Source organism: Rousettus aegyptiacus, unplaced genomic scaffold (assembly GCF_014176215.1).
Source record: "Rousettus aegyptiacus isolate mRouAeg1 unplaced genomic scaffold, mRouAeg1.p scaffold_m13_p_2, whole genome shotgun sequence".
Taxonomy (NCBI): domain Eukaryota; kingdom Metazoa; phylum Chordata; class Mammalia; order Chiroptera; family Pteropodidae; genus Rousettus; species Rousettus aegyptiacus.
In genome coordinates, this window is record NW_023416295.1 from 121,040,760 (window position 1) to 121,057,360 (window position 16,601).

General features: G+C 35.9%; 1 protein-coding gene across 2 annotated transcripts in view; it reads right to left on the reverse strand.

Moving 5' to 3' along the window:
* Positions 1-16,601, reverse strand: part of SRGAP1 (SLIT-ROBO Rho GTPase activating protein 1) — a 228,488-nt gene that overhangs the window by 174,697 nt on the left and 37,190 nt on the right. The window lies entirely within an intron of this gene.

Sequence of the window (16,601 nt, forward strand, 5' to 3'; positions counted from 1 at the left end):
TGCAATCAGCTCATTTTTTTTATCACTAATATTCCATACAAATAGAATACCTCCATTCTTTTGGTTCCTCTGAAAACGCTTTTATTTGGATTATAGCACTGGCAGCGCATTAGAGATACCATTTATATTTTTATGTTTCCCGGTTCCTTGAAAGTAAATTATTCATATGGCTGTCCACCCTGCCTACCTCTTCTTTTCAAAAATACTAATCTGCACTGGAAGGAAACTGAGCATTGACCATAAAAGCACCCCATCTGGTTGATTCTTCTTATGTTGCTTATAAAATAAGCTCCTGGCTTGGAATATCTCAAGATTAATTTTTAAATGTATGTAACTTTTCTATTTCCCCTTTTAACTAAAGTTAATAAAAATATACTTTTTTTTGACTCTACATGCACTATCCACATTTCAAATACCTCAATTTCATGATGGCTATTTCTTACAAATGTGTAAGAGGAAAAAGAACACAGAAGTGCTGTAAACGAAAACAAAATCTAAGTATCGACAGCGAATAACCAGGGAAAGCCAAAAATGCAACATCCGAAAACCACCTTAGCACTCTCCAAACAAGGTTAGATGTTTTGTTGAAGTCTAGAATTCAAATGTAAATTACAAAATAGATCCTTCAGGGGGTTTTCACAGTCCTAATTATGTAAATCTGCAGAATAGGGAACACATCTAGATGAAAGAAGGCAAGGAAAAAATATATAGTAAATGGATCATAGGGAATGGTTTTTAGACATAAATGTGTAGGGTCTCCTGTAGCTGCCGTATTTTTTAAAAGAGGAGCAACTCAGGGATAAAGACTAAAATTCAAATCTTCAAAGAAGGAAATGCCTGTGTGGCAGGATTGTAATCATGTGAATCAGGGGCAACGTGATACAAAGGCCTTTTATTAGTGCAAGTTACACGTATAAAAGAATGCAAATTTCATTTTGTTCGTGTAAAAAAAAGTGCTACCTAAATTTAGGCTAGTTATTTTTATTTTTAACAACATTAAACCGTAACAGATTTTTTAAGTACTTATACATTAGAAATGAATACTTTTGGACCTGTTTTAAGCATTTCCTTAACATATAGGATTAAATCATCAAGAATCCATGGAGCCCGTGAGTTGATGAATCAAGTTAGGTCACAAAAAAACAAAAAGGAATAGATAAACGGCTAGAATTCGTTCATTTGTTCATTAAATCAACACTTAATGAACACTCATTTTGTACTATGGTTGGCATTTGGGATGTAAAGGTGATTTAAGACCTGTCTCAACCACCCCTTAAGGATTACGTGGAAAAGATAGAACCATAAATAGATACCTGCCATGTGATAAAGTACAATCGCAGAGGCATAAAACAGGATACACAATTCAGTCTTTAAAAAGAACAAGTGCTGATATGAAAAAGTTTTATGAGAATTGTAGTTTCATTGTCCTGAATGCCAAATTCAATACTGCTGATGCTTATAACCAAGCACAGGGGACAGGAAGGAAAAATAACAAGTGCTTCTCAAACTATCAGTGATAAAAATCCGAATCCTTCAGACTTCCAAAAAATAAATTTTTAAAAACTGGAAAATAAAAAATAAAAATTCTAAATACTTACCTTCAATTTTTGAACTCATCTTATGCAGGACCAATATCATACATCTCGGTCCACAGACAAGCACCCACCTCAATAAAGTATTATAAGTGCTAAAATAAAAGTATATAAGCTGCTGTCGCATAGGAGAAAAATGATCCGTTTATGGGGGAGAGGGAGATAACCTAAGGAAAAGCTTTCTAGAAGACGTAACCCTTGAACTATGTCTTTAAAAAGTAAAATTAACCAGAAAAAAAAATACAGTAAGGCATAGACAAACTAGTATTCCAGGTAGAAAGAGTAACACACTGAGGTAGGAAAAGCAAGAATTTCTATATAATTAAGTAATGATGGAAGGAGGAGGCCAGTCCAAGGAGGGTCTGGCAAGTGGGATATGTGCCTCTTTTGGTGAAATTTCATAAAGAAGACTGAAAAATGAAAGCAGCTAGCTGATTCCCTTGCTGAGTATTTAAAATATTATTACAAAAACAGCAACTCCAGGGACAGCCACAAGTAAATTTAATCCTTCTGGGCAGGGCTCATTAAATACCACCTTAATTTACATGAGTTCCTCTTTCTTCAGAGCCAGTGTTACAGGGCTGGGCTGCCTGTCAGATATGAAGGGTAGGGTTTACGGTCCTTTTAGTTTTTATTTTTGTTTTGTTTTTCCATCTCTCCTTGTAGATGGGTACTGCAGTAAGGAGTGTAAATTGTGTCTAGAACTGACTTGCACTTGCTTCATGACCTTGGACAATTTACCTACCCTTTCTGTTTCCTCAACTCTAAAAGAGGGACAGTGGCAGTCCTACCTCACAGGGTTATCGTACTGTGAGGATTAAGTGAGTTACTACAAGTAAAGCACTCATAACAGTGTCCGACAAACTGTAGGTGATCAGTGTCACTGCGTTATTAATATCATTAAAAATAAAAAGAAATGGATGGATAAATAATATCCCTCTTCCCCACTCCCTTCCTTGTGTCATTCATATAAGTATCTAAAAGTAGGGCCAAGTAGGCTCCCTAATTCTAACCTTGAACATCATCCAGTATTTCTCCAACATCACTACAAACCTAAACATGTATTACAGGTGGAGAAAATAGAGCTAATTATAGGTCTCTGAAGTAAAATGACTAAGGAAAATCAATAGAGAAGCGCTTATTTTCCGTCTTGATCCTACCTTAGTTATCCCTAAAATTAGAAGCCAGTAGTTTTGGGTTATTGAAAGACACTTCCTCTGTGAAAGGAAACCGGAATGAGACAAGACCGTTTAGGCAGGCTTTATTTAAAAACATTTAGCACTTCTTAGAAATGTAAAGTAATCAGGGTGATGCTTAAATATTTTAAAGTCTGAGATGGCTGCCCAGAGTTCACTGAGAGCTGGGCAACAAATGGGGACTACAGAATAAGCAACGTGGTGCCGCTTCACACAGAGGCTTAAGCAAGTGGGTGTAGTAAGCTGGGGTCAGGAATGTAAGAGTTTATCTTAATTTAGCAGCTGCAGAACTGGCAGCAGCCAAATCTAGTGAAGTCTTTTCAGGGAGATCTGTTTAGGGCACAGCCGTCTAGACAAAACACCATCACAACATGAATGGGCACAGAGACTCCCCACTCTTTGCACAAATTCCAGAGACAGAATCAAGGCTGCCTTAGATGTTGCTGGTACATCGGCAGAAACAAGAAATCTAGAGGACAAAGTGTTCTGGGATCCAACTTAAGGATGCTAAGGGCACTTTGCAGACATTCAGTAGACTTTTAGTATCTTGGGTAAAGTTATTAAGTTTTTTCCCCCTTGTACTTCAAACTTATTGTCAAGTGTATTGTTTCTGAGACCCATTTCCTTCTCTGTTCTCCTAACACTTCCACATCTTCACCCCAAAGTTGTAAGGACAAATGTTAATAAACCTCTTCAACCCTGGAGAAGAGACCCTTTAAATTCTCCATTGTTCCCACCCATCAAAAGGCTGACCTATGAGAAATTGACATTGTCCCTTAAACACAAAAAAATTATATTGGTTTTACCATCACTTGCAGAGAATACATAAAAGCACGAGAAAATACTATTATGGTATCTATAACCATGGTCAACAATGTCTGCACCCTGCATTTGCTTTCATCATTTTTAACCTCTTAATTCCACTTTGCTACTATGTCTTATAGATATTACTAAAACGTCAGGTTCCATGTATTTTTTTTTTCCTTAACAACAGACCATGACTTGAATGTGTTTCAAAATACCCAGTATTACCGTACCTGTCCTGTAGAGAGAGAAATATAGGCAGTGGCCTGCCAAAGCTTGCAAGTTCAAAATGGGGCAGAAGAGGCTGGGAAAGTAATTGTGCTGTGCTACGTTACTCTGGAATGCTATATTTAACAGTCAAGTACAGTAAGAAGGATAGTCAACTAAAGAAGATAAAATAGTAGTTTTTATATCAGTGACCTTGAGGTAGGAATGAACACAGAACAGAAGGCATAGACATATTTAGTTAAAATAACTGGGCTGCCAGAGATTGAGGAAACAATTTCCTGCTAATAATATCTGACAATGCAAAACAACTGTTAAGTAGCACTAATCTTACCAAAATTACAAGTCTCAAGTCTCCAAGTTGGATTTTGAACTTAACCTTGTTGGCGTCATTCAATCATCCAATCAAGCATTTATAAAACATGTACTGATTATCAGCATTGCATCTGACTCTCTAGAGTAAATAAAAGATAAACAGAAGACACAAACTCTTTCTGACAGAAATTTATACACTGATGATTAATTTTACACATCAACTTGGATAAGCTATAGTACCCCAGTAATGTAATCAACGCACAAATTTAGGTGTCACTGTGAAGGTCTTCTGTAGATATGTACCGCCAGTTGACTTTAAGTAAAAGAGATTACCTTCAATAATGTGAATGGGCCTCAATCACCTGAAAGACTGTAGGTGCAAAAATTAAGGTTTCTCGGAGAGAAGGAATTCTGCCTCAAGACTGTGGCATCAATTCCTGCCTGCACTGCCAGCCTATTGGCCTACTCTATAGATTCTGGACTTACTGAAATATACCCTGTTGGTTCTATTTCTCTAGAAAACCCTGACTGATAAACACTCTTATAAATAATTATAAGCAAGTGGTAAATAAGAAGAACAAATTGGTTCAAAGATACCTTAGAAATGTCACTGCCAAGAGTACACACCCAAACGATTCTGGTGTAACAGTATAATTTCTACAATGGCGCCAAGTCCATAAGAGGAACACAGGGGTGCCTATATTTGCTTGGGGTAGTCAGAGAGAATTAAAAATATCTGAGATTTGAAATAAGGCTATATAGGGAATTGACTGTAGGTAAAGGAAAAACACACGAAATTGTAAAGAGAGGTTAGAATGAAGAGTGTACCCGTTGGAGTATGAAGTAAAAAGACAGAATGAAGGTGAGGAGACAGAACAAATGATGGGGTGGAAAATAAAGTGGGCTGCAAACGGAGGACTGTGTCTGCATGTGAGCAAGATCCAGGAAGACCAGGCTCAAATCAGCTTATGCCCTCATAAATTACACAGCAGTTCAATTTTTGTTGATTTTATAAATGCATAAATGAATGCTAATGGGTTACGTTAGATTGTTATTGTAAAGCTGTGTAGTTAAAAAGAAAAGTAGAACAAGTTTAGCAATAAGGCGGGATACAAGATCAATATACAAGAATCGATTTTTTCTATATATTAACAAGGAACAATCTGAAAAGAAAATTAGGAAAACAATCACATTCACAATATTATGTAACAAAAATAAAATATTTAGGAAAAACTTAAACAAGTATACTTCTACATTGAAAACTATAAAACATTGTTGAACGTTATTAAAGAAATCCAAAAAAGTGGAGACATCTCATGTTCATAGAGCCAAAGACTTTATATTGTTATGAAGGCAATAGTCTCTAAATTGACCTAGAGATTCAATCCAATCTCTATCAAAGTCTCAACTATTTTGAGTTTTTGCAAAAACTGACAATCCTGAAATTCATATGAAAATGGAAAGAAACGCAGGATGGCCAAGAGAAAAAAAAAAAGGAAAAAGAAAAAAAAAACAACCTTAAAAAGAACAAAGTTGGAGGACTCATGCTTCAAAACTACTACAAAGCTACAGTAATCAAGACAGTGTGGTACTGACATGAGAATTACATATACATTAATGCAACAGAACTGAGAATCTAGATATAAACTTTCACACTTATGGCTAATCAATTTTCAACAGGGGTGACAAGAAAATTCAATGGTGAAAGAACAGTCTTCAACAAATGAGGCTGGACTCCTAAAAGAGAACAAATAAATATTTATGACCTTACATGATACAATGGTTTCTGCCTCAAAACCACAGTGACAAAAGAAAGAAAAGGTAAGTTGGACTTCATGAAAACTAAAAACATTTTTGTCTCATAGAATACTATCAAGAAAATGAAAAGGCAACCCAAAGAATGAGAGAAAATATTTGCAAGTCATATATCTTAAAAGGGATTTGTACATAGAAAAAAAAAAATCCTTAAAACTCAATGATAAAGACAAATAGCTCGATTTAAAAATGGGCAAAGAATCTGAATCAAAGATATACAAATAGCCATGAAAGCACATGAAAGATGCACAACATAATTAGCCATCAGAGAGATTCAAATCAAAACCAAAAAGTGAGATAATAACAACTGTTGGTGAGAATGTGAAGAAAATTAGACCCTCACATATTGCTGTTGGGAACATAAAATGGTAATCACTTTAGAAAACAATTAGGCAATTTCTAAAAATGCTAAATACAGAATTAAGCACATGACTCAGCAATTCCATTCCTAAGTAAGTACCCAAGAGAACTGAAAATACACATCCCTACAAAAACCTGTATACAAGTATTCATGGCAACATCATTCATAATAGTTAAATCAAACAAACTCAATGTCCATCGACGGATGAATAAACAAAATCACTATGCCCATACAATGGACTATTACTCACTCTATAAAGTAATGAAGTACTGATACATGCTACCACATATATCAGATGAACCCTGAAAAGATATGCTTAATGAAGTCAGCCATAAGAGATCACACATTGTAGGATTCTATAGGTGTGAAATGTCCAGAATAGACTAATCCAGAGAGACAGAAAGCAGAGTAGTGATTGCTTAGGGTGGGGGTAAAGTGCAGCAGAGAGGAGAGGTATTGGGATGATTGATAATGGGTAAGGAGTTTCTTTTGGGGGAGAATATGTTCTAAATGCAGATTGTAGAGACAATTGCACAACTCTGTGAATATACTAAAAACCACTGCACCCCTTTAAAGGTGTGAATTTTATGGTATGTAAAATATATTCCAATAAAGCTGTAAAGAGCAGGGAGAGGAAGTAGTTAGATGATCAAACCGGAATAATCATATTTTCAAAATAAAGATGTGTTAAAGGTTAGGTGCTACTGGAAAAGGAGAGGAGAAAGAAAAAAAAAAGGACAGGTGTGGGAGCTTGATGTTTCCTCAAGGTGGATCTCTTGTGGTACTCCCCATACTCAACCCCTCAGGGATAAACAAATAGCCCAGCCTCCCAGGAATTCGATTTGAGCAGAGTCATGCAAGGACTGAAGGCATCTGGAGATGAATTATTTGAATGTCGGCACTCCAGAGACATTGTTCTTGGATTCCTATTATTTTGTGCCCAGAGCCACCCTATATCCTGGTTATTCAACTCTCCCTCAATTCTGTCTTCCATTATGAGAATTCCAATAAATTCCTCCTTTCTTGCTTACTAAAGTATCCCATATCGGTTTCCACTGGAAGAGATGGATTTTTTTTTCGATATTCAGGGAAGGTTGACAGACAGATACAAGTACCATGAAATTTATTAAAAACAAAGTGCAACATATAAACTAATTTTGCTTGAAGAACTTATGATACAGAGTAATGATGCTGATAGATTAGTATAATAAATTGTTGTTCTTACTTTGCCAAGCGCAGATCAAAGAAGCTTTTTTCAATGACATAGTGCTCACTATACATTTAAGCAAGCCACACAGACATAAAAATAAAAATATAAATACTTTAAGAACAGGAGAGATGGATAAATCCAATTATTAGGATACTGCTCATAAATCTTACTAGCCTAGACAGTGTTTCTTAAATTTTAATAATGGATGGACCCTTCTGATAATAAAGAATCCTGAAAAATAACTCTAGAAACCTCAAATTGAGAAATCTGGTGTCATAATTGGCAGCATAAGAAATGTCCAATTTTTTTTATAGGAGTAGAGAATTTTTATAGGAATTTATTTGAGCAAAAATGACAATATATGCCAGGAAGCAAGATCTCAAATGCTCCCCAGAATAACAGTTCTGTAGCTTCTTTCTTGCTTTTGAAATTAAGGAGGGAAATATGTGGAGGCGGGAGAAAGCAAAGCGGGGACTGGACTACAGAATAGTTTACAAGACTCCGTGCTCTCTTGAGGGTGAATATCCCCTTGGAGGGGTATTACTTCTCGCATTTCAAAGGTGTGTTAACCTGGATGCACAACAACAATGGCCAGTGATAGGCCTGGGGTATGACTCCCCACCATGACCCTGGCCCAGTTGGGAATGTCTAATCAAATCACACTGCCAAGTTCTTTCCATAGAACCCCTTTTTTCGTCTACATAATTTTAGCTTCATGATGGTTATTGGTACCAATTTGATTGTAAACACAAAAGTAAATGTGACTGGAAATAACCCAATGCCCATCAAAGGATGGATAAATAAATAAATAAATAATAAAATGTAGAATCCATACAATGAATACTACTCAGCAACAAAAAGAAATAAACTACTGACTCTGCTGTAATATGATGAACCTCAAAAACATTACATTCAGTGAAAGCCAGATGCAAAATACCATATATTGTTTGATTCCTTTTTTATACAATGTCTAGTAAAGGTAAACTTATAGATACAGGAGATCAGTGGTTGCCTAGGGCTATGGGTGGGATCCAGGGATTAATTACATAAAAATATGAGGGAACAACTTTTAGGAGTAATAAAAATGTTTTAAACCTACACTGAAATGATGACTGTACAACTCTGTAAATTTATAATAAAAGTGATAGAAACGTATACGTACAATGGGTGAAATTTGTTTAAATTCACTTGAATAAAGTTAATTTTTTAAAAAGTAAATGTGGGGCAACAATCTGTCAGGAGGCCATCATCATATAATCCAAAATATGCCACTTTAAGATCACACAGAAAACTTTTTAAAAATTTATAAAGAAGGTGCAAACTGTCATCCTAGGTAGTATTTTTCTAAGTCTGTTAAGATCTTGCTTCCAGGTGTATCCTCTGTTTGACTCAAATAAACCGTTATAAAAATTATCTACAGGTTTGAACCTTTTTTATGTCTATTAATTTAGGGACCTCGGAGAATGCCCTCACAGATCCCTATATGCCTACTGAGAAAACTTTCCCCAAAGGTACAAGATAGTCTTTGCAAAGTTCTCTGGGGACCTACATGTTTTTATCCATTTTGCACGTACACGTGAAGACAAAACAAACAAAAAATCAAAAATGTCTCATTCTCATTTATCTGACAATCTTTCTAGAATGCTTAATACAAAGTCCTACACTTTTGTTATATTTTCGCTTATTCTCACGTGAGCTTTTTTTTTAAAGTAAGAATACATGTTTTTAAAAGAAACCTATAGTTCTACTACCTCTGTTCGAACTTTCATTTTAACCTATGAGCTGCATGGACTCTCCCTTTTCTAGTAAAACTCTGGACCCCTCTCTAGGTTATAGTAACCCTCTGCCTGTTATAAAGAATCAAACTAGTTTTTCCAGTTTGTTGTTTGCCTAATTTTATTTTGGTTTCTTTTTTCTGTGTGTAAAAGTTATTAATTTTGTCACAGTTGACTCTGTCAGTCTTCCCAGTTTTTTTTTTTTTTCTCCCTATACTTTCAAGGCTACAAGTTATCCTCCAGGAATCTGACTGGTTCTAATCTTTTAAAACACAATGCCCTAAGCACACCGTATTGATGACTCAGGCTCACCTCCATAAACATTAAGGAATACATTCTGCTGTGCTATAGCTCCAACAAACCAGAAGGGCTTACTGAGGTATGTGGGAGTGTCTGTGCCTCCATTAAATAGCCCCAGGCTGCTGTGACTTAAGTCCTTCCGGTGCTGTCATCCTGTCTGTTGTTATTTTTCACTTCCGTCTGCGGGCCTGCTTATAGCTAGCACCCCTCCCCCCTTTCCCATGTACTCACTACTGTTCTATGAATTAGAAAACAGACTTACTATACTTGCTAGTTTAGAGCTATGTATAAATCAAAGCTGGGACTTGAAGTTTTCAGTAAAGCTTTTAGACTCCCCAGTATGAAAATTGCATGAGCCCTGGTGCATACGGTTGGCTTTTTCAAACAATGCTGGTCCTTTGCCAACATAGTTGGACCATGTACTATTACCGAGCTGAGACTCTTAGCTTGGCTCTCATCAACTCAACGAGAATGACAGCTCAGTCATCAAATAACCTGGACACATGTGGCTACTACCTTATCTTGTGCCTAAATTTTGATAAATAATCATATGCTTTGTTTTGTAATTGAACATTGCATGGTTCGCAATTATTTTCTATTGAGATAAAATGACATATAATATCAGTTTCAGATGTACGTGATTCAATCTGTGTATATATTGCAAAATGATCACAACAATAAGTCTAGTTAAACCCATCACTACACGGTTACATTTTTTTTCCTGGTGTTGAGAACTTTTCAGATCTACTCAGCAACTTTCAAATATATAATACAGTATCAGAATTCTTGTTTACAACCCTTTAGTAAAACACTAACAATATCAGAATTGTAACTTAAGGTAAAACACAGAACCATACACAAAAGCAGGGATCTCTAAGAGGTGTGTGACTGCACATGTGACCATACTGCTTTGTAAAAAATAAATATTTTAAAAAACTTACCAGAGCATATTAGCCAAATAATCACCTAAGTACCAAATATAGGCCTACTCTGGGCTGGGGCAAATGAAACCTACTTCTTCAATCTTTTTGCTTTCTGTCCTCAAAACCTGGCTTGTTTCATGGTCTCTAAGATGCCACTTCAGTTTCTGCCATCAAGTCCACAACACAACTATTAGAAAGGGGAAAGAGAAAGGAGCGCAATACTTCAGAAGCTGCACATATGATTTCTGTTCACCTCATGGTGGTCAGAACTTAGTTACATGACATATGTAACTGCAAGAGAACAGGTGAAATAGTCTCTTTTAGAAGACATGTGTCCAGCTAAAACTTCGGGAGTTGTATTACAAAATGAAAAAGGAGTATATGTGTTGGTGCGCAAATAATTGTGGCAAATTTAGCCATGAATGATTAACACAAAATTCAGGGTAGGGTTTACCTCTGGTGGGAAGGATAAGAATGCATTTCAGGGGCTTTCGAAATTTTAGTAACACTTATTTCTTAAGCCAGATGACTACAACATTGGGTTTAATTTTTCATTGTGATTTCTTTAAATAGGTGTGTGTGTGTGTGTGTGTGTGTGTGTGTGTGTAATGTTCATTATGTATATTTGATAATTTTTAGAAAATAGTTGAAGCTAGGCAGGAGTGCATGGGGATTTATTATACTATTCACTCTACTTTTCAGTACACTTGATACATTCTAGAATAAAATGTTTACACACACACTTTATATACATTTATATACCTTCATCTGAAGGCCCTCTCAGACACACAACACTTATTTTTTTTTCAATGAAGTAACGGTGGTTAATAACATAAGCTTCGGGTGTACATTATAACTGAGTATCTGTATACACTACCACCAGAAGTCTGGTCTCCATTCACCAGCATACAATTGATCCCCTTTACTCATTTTGCCCTCTCCCCATTTCCTTTCCCCTCTGGCAAGCACCAATCTGTTGTGTGCATCTGTAAGTTTGTTTTTGTTCTGTTTTTTTTTTTTTTTCATTTCTTTTTTTTGTTTTATATTCCACCTGAGTGAAATCATCTGGTTTTTGTCCTTTTCCGTCTGATTACTTCACTTAGTATAATACCTTCAAGGTCCATCCATGTTGTCACAAATAACAATATTTCATCTTTTTAATAGCTAGTATTCTATCACAATATTTATTAAAAACCTATTCCATAAAAGTACTGTCTTAAATGCTTGGTGATATACATAAATATACTATATGTATAAGGGAAGTAAAAGACTATGCTATCCTTAAAATGTTATAATCTAATTGTGAGGTCAAGACTAGAATAATACTGTATATAATGGGGTGACCAAATGAGATATACAAAGAATCCAGAGAAAGGGGTGGTAAGTTTGGTTTAGGAAGAATCAGGTTGCCATCACCCTTAGGACTAAGCCAATGTGACAAAAATAGTAAAAGCGGTTAACAAAAATAATAATAAACATGCAAACTAATTTTAAGCGAATTAGATTTGTGCAGGCCTCTTCATGTGGCTGCCATTTTGTTTCAAAGTTTAAAAACAAGTTAAATACGATTTAAAGGAACAGAAAATAAATTGCTGTTCTACTTTCACATGTTAAAATCTACTTTGTTATTTTATAACCAGATGTAGTCAGTCATTCTAGACTTGAGCAAGTGTATTCGGTCCCTCTAAAGAGGCAGTAAAGCATGATTATGGGCATCTGCACTCAGCTGGCTTACATTTAGATCTCTAGGCAATTTACACATACAATTACGATGCATATTTTATTACATATATCAAGACAATTCCAACTGATCTGAAGCAACAAAATGGTGAGACTTCCTTAGCATTCCTTTTGTCAAAAACTATACTTTTCATTTTTTCAAAAAAAATATAATATCTAACAATGGTAAATATGAACCAAAAAAGTAACTAAAATAATATTAATATATATTTATTAGCTTTTAACTGTTGCTTTGAGTCTTGATTTCTATTTGTTTACTATTTCTACTTACTATTATTTCAAATGATTCTTACTGAATGAATTTTGGTGTCTTCTTCAGTTCTATAATATTTAAATAAAATAAATCTTTTAAAAAGTCTTGGCAACACATCAAGTTTAAAACTCAGTGCCCAACGAAGTGTCCATTTTATATGACATAATTACATTTAAAACTTGAGGAAAAAATACATGAAATGTTCAAGGAAAGTGTTCCCATTCAAGATAACACTATGACTACTTAGAATGAATAAAGAATCCATAATTTTCTTATAATTAGAAATGGGATGTACTAAGCTGATATTATTGGATTAGATTCCGTAACTTTGAAACCAAGCTCTTCACAGCTTTATTGGTCTCCACATTTCTGAATGAATTAAAAGACTTCCAATAAACTTCCTTTTGAGCGCTCCAGGAAATCCTGCCGGAGTCTCCCCTGCAAGTCTATGTCATGCTCATAGCTTTGTAGGCTGCAACCCTTTAAAGGCCAACACTAGCTGTATTTCACAGGAAGTTCTTCCTTTATTCCCTCAATAGTTTATAGGATAAACTTTCGTTGCATCAGCATATACTGAGCTCTGCTTTCTTATCGCAGTGAAGCAGCTGCACTGAAGATGAGACACCACCACTCCAAGTATCCAAACCTTTCTTTTTCTCAGTGTTTGAAATATATTCAGCTTCAGGTAAGTGGTTCTTCTGTGCCCTATTGTTCTCTGATTTCTATATTAATATCTATGAACACCTCTGAAAAACATCAAGAGGAAAAAAGTCTATTTCCATCCCCCAAATCCAAATGCTAACCAAAATGAAATGCCCAGAAAGATAGATTTATATGAGTTAAGTGTGTTCATAAATTGAATTTGAGGCTCAGAATAAGGACACATGAAAATGCAATTAAATGAAATCTAATGCAGAAACATTTTACTAAGTGGAGAAGCACCAAAATTTCAGTAGGACTGTGAGAAATCATGCTATTTTAAGATGTATCTGAAAGAGCAAGCAAGGTAAATTGAGGTTATCACCAAAGGAATTCTTGAGAGCATGTTCAAGAGTTACTGCTTAAATAGAAGGCTTGCTAAATTCCTTCTTTTTTTACCTCCCCCCACAGACAGTGCACAGATTTCATTGATGAGAGTGAAAGTACGTCTTTGTTCCAAATAACCGAGCCATAAAATAATGCAGCAGTAGCAAACTTGAGACCACAGTTTGCATGTCCGAACATCATTCTCCTAAATACTCCTCTAGTAGCCTTGGTTCTCTTACTATTATCTCCCCTTAAATTTGGCTGCTTATATTGTTATGGAGCTCATTACCCTAATTCCTTTCGATGAAAATGTGGCTCTGTTATAAACCTAACAGAAAGTACTTCACAGGGTGATTTGATCATAAATTTCTAACTGGGCATCGTGGGTCATCATGCTCCAGGCACATAAAAGGTTTACTTTTGCCTTAAGTAAGCCCAAGCTTGGTTTTGTGCTTCTAGGTTAACGATGCCTCTTTTTCAGAACCCTCAGAAGTGTAACCACCCTCAAGAGAGCGACTCTTTTTAACTACCCTGCAATCCAATCAGATTTCTCTGCCTTTCTTTCCCCCATGTAACCTTCCTTTCTTCCCTACTTAATTCCAAATGTATAAAAGAAACTATCATTCTGGGGAGCATCTGAGATCTTGCTTCCCAGCATGTGGTCAGTTTGGCTCAAATAAACTCTTATAAAAATTTTCTCCAGGTATAGATACTTCTTACTTCAACACTCCCAAACAAAAGGGAGCTTCTCAAATATTTATTCCTATAGAAACCACATCACAATAGTATGTGTTCTAGTTAATAGGCTTTATGGTGGGTGAGCAGATCTTTTATTAAAAAACACAAAATCTGACCCTGTCAAAGTGGACAACTCATGGGTTCCAATTATATTACAAAAGAGTAACTTAAGGTCACGATTTCTTCCTCAGTATTAACTAAGATTCAATTTACATCTGCTGTATAGAGTTTCCCCAGATTAATATACTCTCAGCACCATTCTTCAGAACACTGCTGCCTACATTGTGTGGCAATGTGGAGAGGTTCACACATATTATTTGCAAACAGGATTCTCTGATCAAATAAATCTGGGAAATCAAATCCAACGTGAAGCTTTTTTCCAAATGTCTTTGGTCACAGATCAAAGTTTCTCTGAATCATTCAACTACAGAATCTTATTTTCAAGTAATTCAAAATGAACAACTCAGAAGAATTAGCATCCTTGGGAATATATTGGAAAATGTTGCTTTTGGAAAAAAGATCATAAAATAGTGGCCCGTGGGCCAGTTCCTACTCATAGACGTATGTATTCTATCTAGTATGTATAGTCTGAAATAAAACCTGAGTCAATTTGGAAACTTGGAGAATTCACATAAACACTCAGATTTATTACATTCCGTTCCTTCACGGTACTAACTAGCTGCGGCCTAGCAGGGGATCTAGACCGCCTGACAGGGTACATGCACGTTCTCCGGTTTCATGCAGTCCTTTCCTCTCTACGGTCTCTCATCTACAGTAGGCTTTATGCATGGGAATTACCTGCCTGCTCCTCTTAGGCATTTATTTGCCTTTGAGACTCTGTGCAGAGGAAAGAAGAACATGGAGAAAAGAACCCAAAGCCTGTTCCCCTGAGCTGATCCATTCTAGGTGTAGTGAGAAAGCCCAACTCCTCCAAACCTCAAAATTTTCAATGCCACATTTTCTGAGTGCTAAATATCTTTACCTAGACTTTATACTCTTATCAGATAATTCAACTAGAATGTTCTATAATGTATTTTCTATACTAAATTATCACTATGTCATCGTCCTATTATTTACAATAATTTACTGAGCACTTACTAAGTTCCAGGGACTAGACTAACTGCATGGGTCCTATATTATTTAATCCCTGCAGTCACTCTGTGGCAAATGTCCTCTTATTATCCCATTTATTGATGGTGATAAGATCTTTTATTAAAAACGAGGTTAGAATTGACAAGGTCATACAGTGAGTATGTGGCAGAACAAGCTATTTCCAGAGCTCACGGTCTTAAACATTACACTACACTCAGCTTTAAAACAAAACAAAACAAAACAAAACAAAACAAAAAAAAACAAACAAACAATAAAAAACCTGGACCTATTGAAAAACGAACCCAAGGAAGAAGTCTGGCAGAAGGCAATGCCTTATCTGATGATATACCAAAGAATAAAGGCATTCAGCCACCTACTGTTGCAGGGTCAGAATTCACCCACAGAGCAGATGAATCTGAGACACCAAACAAACCCTGAATTCCCCATGAAGCACGCAGAGAGGCAAAGATCTTCAAGTGCAAATAGTTTTCAGTGGTAACCAAGACGACAACCCCAACTTCTCCTTTTATGTAATAAGCACTTTAGGTGTAACATGAAGCATTTAACAGACATTATAGGACCTATAACCTCATTTTATAAAAAAGAAAAACAGAGCTCTGTCTAGGTTAAAGGACCTGTCTGAGACCTAACAGCTTATGTATCAGGGTGAATGGTGAATGTGGGGCTCAAATTCAGGTTTTTGGATTTCACATCTAGATTCATAGCAAGTGACTCTGGCGTGGAAAGGGACAGAACAGTGCTGTCCAATACATAAATATAAATGTGGCTGTATGACTGAGGAACTGAATTTTTAAGTACATTTATTTTAAAATAACTTTTATTTATATTTAAATAAATCAACTATCTAGAGATAGCATCAGATCCCACAGGTTAAGTGTTCAGCCCCCACGTCATGTCAGTTGAAAAATCCAAGTTGTCACCTGGGCTTCTGACCAAACGACTGTAAATCAAAGTTTCCCCTGACCCTCTGACATTTAAATTTAAATACCTAGTGACTAGTTGCTACTTGTGAAATTGTGATTTATAATAAGAAATATATATTTTGGCCTTAGTCCATAGTTCCTAGCATATAGCTCCGAAAACCCTCAGAATTTCCTAAGGGAGAAGAGTAATAAAGGTGAAAGGAGGGCCTTTTGTTATTCAAAAGGAGTCCCTTTCAACCACACCAGGATTTAGGTTAATGAGTTGACTCTGGAGACCGGTTATCAGGGGAAC